This window comes from Poecilia reticulata, chromosome 4, assembly GCF_904066995.2.
Source record: "Poecilia reticulata chromosome 4, P_reticulata-male-v2, whole genome shotgun sequence".
Lineage (NCBI taxonomy): Eukaryota > Metazoa > Chordata > Actinopteri > Cyprinodontiformes > Poeciliidae > Poecilia > Poecilia reticulata.
Window position 1 is genome coordinate 32,885,809 of NC_088833.1, and position 11,950 is coordinate 32,897,758.

Genomic DNA, 11,950 nt, shown 5'->3' on the forward strand with positions numbered 1-11,950 from the left:
ACAGGAAATGCAATGATGTGATTTATTTACAGTGAATGCGAACAAATGTGAAATCTAATCCAAGGTTCGTCTGGCAGGTCTCGAGGCAACTAGGGGGGGACAGAGATGGTTAGTCGGGATCCAGGAAATCTTGCTGTTTGGGTGGAGGTTGGTGACTGTACCTGCTTGGGGAGAGTTTTGGGACCGGGGGAGGACCTAGAGAATCGGAGGCTGGTCAGGGGTTTCAGGTTGAAGGCTGAGGTCAGCGGCGGCAGCAGAGGACAGACAGGTCGGAGGCGGCGGCGGAGGACGGACAAGTAAGCCCCTGGGTGGTGAGGGTTCCGTCTCAAGGACTGGTTGTTGACCTGATAATTCAGGACCAGGGCAGCTGCGAAGGCAGAGACAAGATGGGTCAGAATCAGCGATCAGATCGAGGCAGACGTAGCTCGAGGTAAGCCTGTACCATTACTGGCTAACACTCTGGCAGAGAAGTGTCCGCATCCTCCTCCACTTATACGCCTCCAAATGGTTAGATGGGGAACAGGTGTGCAGGCGCCGGCCCACGCCCTCAGGAGGAAGGTCACAGGCTCCCTCTAGTGGAAAAGAAAACTGACAAACTTCCGGATACCAACAGCAGCTTTGCGATCAACCATTTCATGGATTTGTGAAGCATAGGCCAATCTCCACTCTGGGTCCTTTGCCAACTGTTTTTCCGTCCTGAGGAATGTAGCTTCTATTGCTTTCCTATTGTTAGGGAGAGAAGCCAAATCTTCTGTCCATGGATATTTGGCGTGCCAGTGTGGTTCAGGAGTGTGATGGTCACCATTGACATATGTCAAGCCATTTCTCACCGTCTCCATCTCTTTTTCCTCAGCCAAAGACATTTCCTTTCCTCCGGGTTGGCAATTCCCGCAGCGACATCCTCCACATTTTGGCACGCAGGCTACTCCGATGCTTTCCCATTCCCACCACTTCAGAAAGTCTTTTCTGGTAGTGGCTGCATTGGATTGGATGAAAGGATGCTTGGGAGACTGATAGGAAACTGAAGATTTGCAGGTGAGTTCACTGTACTTAACTGCTGAAGTCCTCATTGATCTTGCAAAGTGTGTCTCTGATGTATGAGCCATTAAGGTAACTTCTTCAAAGAGGTCCGGATGTGTGCCTCCAATCGTTTTGCCAAGTGGTCCATCCCATAACACCAGGTCCCCGACAGAGCGAACTTTTTGAGGTACAAGTTTTGACCTTCTTTGTGGCTAATCAGGAGCTGTATCTCTTTAGTTCTTGTAAGGTCTTTCAAGGAGACATCTGGAAAAATCCTTTGTGGCAGGGACATGTCTATGAACTTCTTCTGCAATCCTGTCAAGCCCATAGCAGATCAGTTGATGCGATTTGAGGGTCCCTCTTGGAGTATTGACACGTATCTTAAGGAGATAGCGCTTCGTTTCAACAGACACCTGCATCCCTCCAACACCATGGACCACAAGCGTTACATCTTCACTTCTAAGATTCAACTTACTTGCAGCTTTATGTGTAATGTAGTTTGTGTCTGATGCCAGGTCAATGAGGGTTCCAATTCTTTGTCCATCATTGGCTGTGACATTAAGAATCATCAGGATAACTGGAAACTCATTTAAGCCATTCTCGTCTAGAAGGCCTGTGTTGGTAAAAGTGGAGTTGTGCGCTCTTGACACAACATTGCAAAAGGCATCTTTACATTGCTGAGCCAGCTCAGGTGGGAGTTTGGAAAGAAACTCTTCTTGGGCTTCAGTATGTCTTTTGCTCTCTGCTTTCTCTGAACTAGATTTAGGTGTTCTTTGGGACTGTGGTCTAGCGAGTAAGCAGAGAAGAAAGTGGTATTGGTCCTTACACTCTGGGTTCTTCCACAGGTAATCAGTTTTCTTACAGTAATCACCATTATGGATTTCAAGGCATCTCTTGCAGGCACCGAGTTGCTGAACTATATCTCTCTTCTCTGATGGCTTTAGATTGATCCTAAACCATCTGCAGAAATACAGTTTCTTCCTATGCTTTGGATCACCACAAACAATGCAGCCTGATATGTCACTGCTGTGCTTGGTTGTTTTGGTTCTTAATTTCTGTTGATTGAAATGTTTAATCTCATTTCTGATGAGACTAATAATGTTTGTGCAATGATCAGCAGGTGGCCGTCAGACTTAACAGAAGCTGTTGTTATAAGGCAGGTTGCTTTAGACACCTGGAGGCCTGGAAGGTGAAAGGTTTTTGTTTTTTTGAGTTTCTAAAGGAGGAACTTTTGTCCCATCCAACAATTATTTTCTAAATTATCTTTTACATCTAGTTCTATTTGCAGAGTTTTCCATTTCTGTTCCTATTGATAGATCTGGCCTGATTTTCCATCCATAGTGGAGAAATAGCAAACATACTCACACAGGTTGAGATGGCCCAATAGGTGAGCCTTTTTGTGATTTAAATTTCTTTGCACTCAACTTATTCAATATTTTCATTGTGTGTTTTAGGTTGATTAAAGGCATCTGGTTAGGACCATTTTTCCAAATCAGTAGTCTAGAATTCTATTTTGAATATCAATCATTTTAGATTTAAAGTTTTACTGTTATAATGTCTCTCCCTGTTTTGTCTTCCTTTTCAATGGAAAACAAAAACAAAGCATAACTAATTAACCTAGTTTTTGCTGCTAAAGCCTAATTGGTTATCAAATCATTTTGTAGTGATTTTCTTTTGCTTCCAAAATGCATCCATTTGATTTCTGTATAGGCACACTGCAAAAACGAGTTTCTTTATTTGTTAAACAGACTTTAATTAAGAACGTCATCTTGACCCATCACTTTTAGAACTTAAATTTCTTGTTAGACACTTAAGATTTTTGCTTTTGCTTTTTTGTGGAAAAACAGTTACATCATTCATTGTAAACTGAAAGATTAGAACTAATTAGTATTGATTAATACTCCTTTTGACTAGACCAGTGTTTCTCAACCTTTTTCAGCCCAGCGCCCCCCAGCCTTTATCCAGGTCCCTCTCCGCCCCCAACAAAGAATTTGTAGGCTACTTTGCACTGACTATTATTATATCATTAATATTACTATCACTATTGTAGATGTTTTGATTTTTATACTTGTTTCTGTATTTATCATCAAAAATAATTTCCTAGAGAATAAAAAAGTCATGGAAATAGAAATTATTTTCACAGGCGTCTATGAAAAATGTAACAAACATTCAAGTTAAAATCTGTAGGTCTAACAGCAGCCAATCAGAGTGGAAAAAATATTCTTGTTCTTTGCCATTTTCTAGTTGTTAAATATTCCACAAAATGACCAGATAAAAGATGTTCAACATGCCAGTTTAAACTTTGAACTATTTGCAAAACGACTGAGCTCTGCAACATTAAAACATGGACAGAACTGTAACTACATTAATCATAACTCTTCTTCTCTTCAGTGTTTGTCAGTTTCTGGTGGTGCAGCTCTGTGCTGCCTTCAGGAGAATGGGACATCAGAGTATCATCCATAAAACTTCACCCACATGGCATTTATTGTGCAAACCAGAGCTTTCAGTGGAAAAATAAAAGTTCCAGGTCCTTTTAATGCCAAACAAATATGAGACAGAAACATGGATTATATCTTTATATAGACCTGTCTATTGATTATAGATTAATAGTTTTACTGGACAGAAATTACAAAGAACAAATCTGGTTCTTAATCAAATCCTAATGAGTCAAATTGAAAGTGTCATGGAGTCATCAGCCTCATGACATTAACACTGACATGAAAAATAATATTGAAGAAATTAATATATCAAATTTAATTAAAAACATAAATAAGTGATCAGTTCTTTACTGTTATGGTCTGTAAGATATATTTATTCTCAGTATTAGATATGGTCTCAACAAACCCATGACATTTCAACAATATTATTTTACCTTTTATGTGGAAATAGTGTCTGTTTATTCTTGCCATACAGTCTCTGTATTAATTATTGCTCTAAAGGTGCAGGGCGGTCGGGAAGCGTATCGATGGGGAAAAGGCAGACTGACATAAACCTTTTAAAACAACTGAAACAATTTCTGCATTCTGATTATTGAAATTTAAAAGTGCTATGTTGTTCTATCACCCCGTTTCATACCGGACCACTTACAGCACCGTGTTAACGCTATAAAATGAAGGCTCTCTATCGTGGTATCACCCATGGAGGGATTTCTTTATTTAAATGGGTTCATTTTTCAGAGGGTTACAGTGAGGGTATCGTGATTTTAGCTACCAGTAGCAGGAGAACGGAGCTGCGCCAAGAAGCTAACAGAAGCTAACAAACACTGAATAGAAGAAGAGCTGCCATCGATACAGTTGCAGCCAAGCATGATTTAATGTTACACAATACAGTTTTACCAAGTTGCTCAAAGTCTAAACTGGTATTGTTGTGCATTTAAGGTGTAAAGTTTACCTTCGACTAAACGCCCCCCAAAGGCATCCCAGCGCCCCCTTTTGTAAAAATGTCCGCCAGCGCCCCCTGCCGTCCTCTGAACGCCCCCTGGGGGGCGGTACCGCCCACGTTGAGAACCGCTAGTCTAGATGCTGCTATTTGTATTATGTGGCAGGACAAAAAACAACTTTCATCTCGTTCTCATCATGCAGTTCGAGTGCTGAGTCTAACTGTGATTTGTGTGTTGGATGAGGCTGTCTCTAGCTTCATCTGTGCTTAAAGCAGTGGTTCCCAAACTTTAGTCGGTTAGTTTGGGGGAAAAATTGTGAAAAGTTCTTTGCGTTTTGCTGGTTTGCTGCCATGATTCTAACACCTGCGTAGCTCCGCCCAGCAGCAGCAGCAGGTCTCCTTCACTGCCGCACAAGTGGAAACCCAGCGCGAGCGTCGTAGCGCTCATGTTGCGTTTATAGGTGGCTCGAAAAAACAGGTTACCACATGTTAGCAATGGATTAAACACTTTTAACTGCGATAAAAGTGACAGAGGACATAGATATGGGAAGTGTGGAAGCCCCTACTGTATCAAATTGATAGACTAATAACAGAGTTGGCCATTCTAAGGTAAAAGCCCAGCGCATACAGCGTTCATGTTTTTTTGTTGTTTTTTTTCATCCAGACGGCTTCCCTGACCCCCCCTCCCTCCCCCAATGGCTTAAAGATTGTTTTAATAAATTCCATCTACTTTAATCCAGGTCTGACTTCTGATTGCTCCGTTTCCTTTATATTTATCCTCCCACATTAAAGTACATTTTGACGAACTTTGAACTTTGGTAGGATGTTTCAAATCTGGTTTGATTCATAAGTTGTCTTTTGAAAACAGGACTTCGTATGTTTTGTAGTAAGTCTAGAGAAATTTTGAGTCTATCTGATGCTGTTTCATGATTTCTGGTTTAGATCACGAAGTCGGTCTGGTTTGTTCAGTCACACTCAAGCAGACACTTCCACACCCTATTGTAAGAAAATGCAGGATGTACCCCAGATCAAGCTGACCGAACAACTGAGGTGTGATTCTCCCCCAACACTCGTGAAAACAGGAACACGACACTATTCCCAGTAGTTGACTCGTAATGTAACAAATATTCCTTCTAACTCCCCAGAAACAGTAGGTAAACACATGAAATAGTTGAATTGTACCACAGCAACTGAAAGATTCTCATGTTCACCTGTAAGTTTTTGTCACACTCCAACACGTGAAATAAAGATATTTGTTAATAATCATTTTACAATCATTTATCTATGTTATCCAAACTTATACAGTAAATGCAACTTTATTAACAATTTCACCCGTATGTAATTTTAGCATTAATGTAATGTTTCTGAATTATCAGTGTAAAATGGGAGATGTGTGAAGATTGTTTTTTTTTTTTAGAACTTTTTTTAGAAGTTAGAACTTCCCAATTTGTACTGATTCCATTTACCAAACACATATTTCCCCAGAGTTTGAAACCAAAAATTGTCTTGTTGAAAGTCCTAAACACAATTTTCATAACGCCATGCCTGAAAGAAACATAATTATTCAACAGTTCTAATATTGTTTTGGTTTGAGTGAACCTGTTATAAAAACTCCAGTTTATTCATCCAACCTTGTTTTATGATAGACAAGTGTTAAGAAACGGCTACCCAATAACCAGACCCCCTGTTGGAATCTCCTATAAACTGTTCAAGTTGTCATGTAACATGAAAAGCACAAATCAAGAATTCTGTAATCGTCCAAGTTTCTTGTCTGAAATCAAATTGCCATCCATGTCCACACAAAATGTATTGACTGTGTGTGGAGATCCTCCTACAAGAAACAAATTCATTCATTAGTGTTTCATTATGTCCTACATTAACAGTTTGGAAAACACCGTAAAGTAAACAAAGTAAACAAACATTATCCATATTTTTCTCGTTTCTGCTTCCTTGTTCTGATCAGTGAGGATCCAGTGTCAGAAAACCTAGAAAGTGACGTGATTGTAAAGGGTACATGATTATAGAAAATAAGCAATGATATCCTCCCACTGCTCCGGCCCAGAACTGAAGCCAGACGTGTTTGAGATGGTGTAATATCTAATTGGTGAGAAAGAAGAAACATTTGTAAATCTGTTATTTTGTACTTTTTCAATTCCACAAAAAACACAATTTAAAAAAAAATTCATATCAAAATCCAAAAATCCTGAAAAAGTGAGCTGCAAATGTCAGTGTTAATAGAACAACTTAAGAACTCCCAAAATGCAAATGGAATGGTCACTCAGTCCCCCCGCTGAGAAACAAGATCGAAACAAAAGAGACAAGAAATCTATGTCCCACAGAAGCCATGTGCTCCAACAGGCCATGTGTTAACAGAAATGTATCAACATAACATCCAGCAAAACCATTTGATAATAATACATAACATATTCTCATTCACCATCCATCAACACAACAACCACAAGACAAACAAACACATAACAAAACACAAATCTCTTCTGCACACCCTCAACACAACGCAGACACAGACAGACAGACAGACAGACAGACAGACAGACAGACAGACAGACAGACAGACAGACAGACAGACAGACATCAGCACGTGGTGGAGTCATACAACATACAACAGACAAAAATTAGTATACACAGAAACAAATAGACAGTGGAACCCCGCTTCTGTGGATACAGAAATGAAGCGACCCGCAGCCAAGCACACACACAAACACAGAGACAGCTGGAGGCATTCAGACTCAAAACACCACAATCCACAGCAGTGAGGGAAGTAAAATCGGAACAAACACAGAGAAATGTACAAAACACAGAAACAGCCACAGACGACGTCGTAGTTCAGCTACTAGATAAAAAACGAAAGAGAAAAAAGAAACTCCAGGCGCCAGATCAAAACAATTCATAGTGCACTTCAATCCATATTCCAATATCAAATCAATCTGCTCCATAATAACCAACCACCCTCCAGATGTTCCACCTTCTTCACCCTGTGAATTAGCCAGATTGAGCAGCCTGCAATCAACTAGTTTCACAGAGCACACCTGTTAACGGTCGCTCTTTCTCTTTATTACAACATGCACTTGTTACTGAACCAGGTTGGTTTTAGTGACTCGTGCGAGTCCCAAGGGTGTTGTTTTAGTTTTGGCTAAAAGCAACCTATAAAACATTTTCTACTTTTTCCTCCCAGAATCAAACTTCATAGCTATTTCACAACCATCAAAGAACTTTAAGGTGACTCATTAATTGAATGTCCACAACATCTTTTAGATTTTCTTAATGCTAATTATTTTATTAGTAAGGCAATTTTGCAAGAGTCAGTACAGCTTAATTCAGTAGCAGAAATAATCAAATAAGTAAAATCAATAATCTAGCCCATCTTTCCCTAATGCTGACACTGAGAACTAAAAAAGGGAAACTTTGAGAGAGACGGACAGAGTTTGGCATTTTGAACCCCAGAACTGGCCTGATGATGAAGAAGGTGTTGCAGCAGCAGGAGGTTCCCAGTACAGGAAGAGTACTAACTTAGAGCGGCAGGTCTCTGGCCTCAGGGTGACTTCCTCATGCTTGTAGCGGTCCTCAGCTTCCTGTCTTGCAGCTCTGTAGCTCCCTTCTCCTCGTCTCACGATCTTCCTGGTCCCACGGAAGGAACACACCAGTTCTTCCTCTTTGCCTTTGTCTTTATCTTTGTCTTTATCTTCATCTTTGCCTTGGTCTTTGTCTTTGGGGGTCTAAACCCAGCTGTTGAGAGAAGTGCGATTTGAAGCCACATGTTGCTGGGCTAATGGGTTGGTCCCCATGTGCAGAACAGTCTCCGGCTCTGTGGCCCCGGCTCTTCTTCAGCTGCAGAGTTCTTTGTCCATCTCCATCTTGGCTCCAAGCTGCCTGAAGGATCCAACCAAAGATTCCTCTGTTGCACCCACCTTATAAAGGGTTTATCCACCTTTTGGTGCGTTTGCATTGGCTAGCTTTGTTGCTGTGCCTGTTTCATTGGCTGACTGCTTGGACAGATGATCTCATATCCATCACCCTGGAGACCTCATGACCGGATCTCTGTTCTAATGTCCCCAAGTTGCTCAACAGTTCCTCCTACCTCTGTTTCCTGCCCAACCTTTTCTTGAAGTTTAGCAATAAGGCCTTGGTCACCTCCGCTATCCTATCAGTTCCCCTTTCCCCCTGACCTTTCACCTACCATCTACCTTCAACACAACATCAGTGACCTTTAATTACAGTTACAACATTTTACACCTTTTCAAGTTCAATGTCAAAATCACATTTATAACCTTTTAGTTTATCTGATTCAACATTCATTTATAATGTTATAATAACCATAACGTATTAGTTACTCTTATTATAATCATAATGTGAGTTCTTACAGACATTTCTGACAAGAAACCAAGAATAATCCATTATTCTAATTATCTGATATCATGTTACAGTTTCTTGTTTTACCTTTAAGTACTTCCACAAGTGTAAGAGTAAGTGTAAATATTCTTATAATCAAATCAACATCAACCACTGGTTAAACCAATATTAATTATTGTCATAATTATAAGTCATTATTTTAAGTATTTTACTCTGGGTTTTATCCAATCTCTCAAAACGTTTAGATTTTATTCTTTAAAAACCTTTAATGCTTTAAAATAAGGAATGGTCTGAATTATTTTTAGCCTGATGCAAGATAGAAACTTCCTCTTTTCTTCAGGAAACCAGCTTTTCCTGTTTCATGACTTTCTTTCTGCCTGACTTTGATTTTTTATGATTAAATAGAAAAAAGTAGAATTAAAGCAAAGTTTGCAGGACACAATAACAACAAACACAACCAGATTCATTTTATTACCGTCTGACTCTACTGTTGGGTCTTGATGTCACTGTGTAATTAATTTTAAGGTAATTTTATTTATTATTACTATTAAACTAAAATCTCCAGCATGGGGAAGTGGGATGAGCTCGACTTTTCTCGACACACCATGAGAGAGCTGACTCAACTGAGAAACATGGTTCCGCTAAACCGTGTTGTACTGGACTTTCTCACAGCCTCTCAGGGAGGAGTTTGCAAAATCATTGGCTCAACGTGCTGAATGTTTGTTCCTGACGAAGCAGAAACTGGTGGAACTATTTCTGACGCTCTACACGAGTTGGAGAAACTTAAACATTACGTGGAAATTGGAACACATGGATCACATCCTTTTGACTTTCTTTCCTGGCTCACTTCCGGAATCTGGTGGAACCTACTGTTGAAGATTTGAACACCTATTCTGAGTATTCTGATTCCTTTTTTGCCTGTTCACAAGTTGCATCATTCCATGCCTCCAAGGCATGATGGTAAAGATCAGCTGTGATCAGCTGTCAGCTGGTCAGACCAACCTTTGACACACATGAGGACCACTTGTTCCACATGTATCAAGACGCACTGAAAAGTGGATTATATGACAATGTTTTGTAATCACTAAATAGATTAAACCATTTGCTGAATGATTCCTACACTGAGAATATGAAAACAAATAGTGTTAATAACAAAAAAGAAAAACAACTGCATTTGGTTTTCTGCTGTTTCTTTTATATCTCATATTTTTCCTTTATGCATTATATTGTCTGTTTCCTTTTTCCTTTGTTCTTTTTCTTTTCTTTTAATAGTTACACACATGTAAAATGATAAAGAGGAGGGAGAATGTTAGGATTTTTGTGTTATCATTCTTACATTTATAATATTACTTTAGATTATTGATCTTACCTTAGCAGTCTTATATTATAGATTATTGTGATTTTAATTTAGAAGTGTTGGACATTTTACTGCTGTCTTGACTACTGTGTTGAAAACTTTTGACACCAAGTACCACTGCTGCAAGATAACTGATTGTTCCCTCCAGCCTTGAGAGAAATCGCTCCCACAGGAAAGAACTAGATGACCTGTGTGTAGACAACAGTGGTGGAGAAAGTCCTCAAAAAAGTTACTTAAGTAGAAGTACAAACACACAGACAAAAATTTACTCAAGTAAAAGTAAAACTACCACATTAACATTTGTACTTAAGTAAAAGTAAAAAAGTACTGGCTTTTAAAAATACTTGAGTAATAAAAGTAAAAGTACTTGCTGAATGGATTACCTAATCGCTAATATCATTAAGTATATCGATCGTATTTAATTTTAATACATTAGAAATGTGCCATTTTAATGAACAATGCCACAAATAAAGCATGTTTATGGAGGACCAAAACTGACATAATAATAAATAAAAGAATAAATATATAAATAAAAGAATAAATATATACTTTGTTTTGATTTTATTACTAACGGGAAAAGGGAGAACCCTTTTCCGTTTGCCAGATCAAAACTGACCAGAAGGTCATCATTGACACCCGCAAGCAAGAGGGTAAGACAGAAAGACATTTCTGAACGAATAGGCTGTTCCCAGAGTGCTGAATCAAGGCACCTCAGTGGGAAACGGAAAAGGGAGAACCCTTTTCCGTTTGCCGTAAATATTTCTGTATTGTTTTCTGTATTTATTTTTGTATTGTTTTCTCGCTTCATCGTTATGTTAATGAGGTGGGCTGCCTTCTATGTCCAGCTCTCTATTGGTCAATAAACAGGAAAGAGAACGATCCGTGTGCAGATCGATTGTGAATGCCTTCCTACTTGGCGCTTTCGGCCTCAGTTCAACAGTCCTCGGGAAACCTGACTGAAAAATTCACAAATGCTCATTATCTTAAAGATACAATAACAGGTAAAGTTACTAACAGCATTTAAGTGTTAGATAGCTGTTATTACTCATTGTCAATCCACCATTCTCTGACTGTGTATATAATAAACAGCCTCCGATCGGAGAGTAAACCAGCTAGCAGCAGCTTTAGCCACAGTTAGGAAACATACACATACACCGCTGCCTTTCAGTGTGGTTAAAAGTTTCACTAAAATTACTTACATCTTCCAACACTGTTGTTTAGAAAAGCATTTTAAGTATTGATTTAAGCACCATCTGCCAAATAATTTCCATATTCTGATGTGATTCATAATTTCTCCATTTGTTTTGTTGTCCATCTTTCTCAACAGTAGCCGACCTAACAACCTACCATATCTGGGATGGTCTTGTTCCTCTGTCCATGGCAGGTTCAGTCAATCAGCTGTGGGACATCTGCTGCCTAGTCAAAGTATCATGGGCCTCTTGATTTAAAAGGACAAACCAGTACAGAGCCTCTCTGCTCCTGCAAGTCACACTTCTTGGATGAACACTCACTACTGCTAGCAGCTGTTAGAAATGAAATCTTTGTGTATCTATTCTGTAATTAATATATATATATATGTATCTATTAATAAATGAATTGATGTGTAGAGTTCTGTAAAAACTATTGTAAATAGCTTCTCTTGAGTAATCTACATATATGCAACTTTTACATTTAAATTGCTTCTTTTTGTAAATTTTACATATCTGGCAACAAAGTATGTGGAGGAGAGGAAATGCTAAAATTAAAGCTGCCATTGTGGAACAAAGGTTTGTGGCTGTTTCTTTAAAACATTATTTAATAATTATATTAAACACTGTACATGTACAT

At 39.0% G+C, this 11,950-nt stretch overlaps 1 long non-coding RNA gene across 1 annotated transcript; it reads right to left on the bottom strand.

Moving 5' to 3' along the window:
- Window positions 1-674, bottom strand: LOC108166222 (uncharacterized). The gene is made up of 3 exons (XR_014087134.1): window positions 443-674; window positions 162-367; window positions 1-89 (listed from the first exon to the last, which is right to left on the bottom strand). It is a non-coding gene; the product is annotated as an uncharacterized LOC108166222 (long non-coding RNA).
- Window positions 675-11,950: the final 11,276 nt, after the last annotated feature.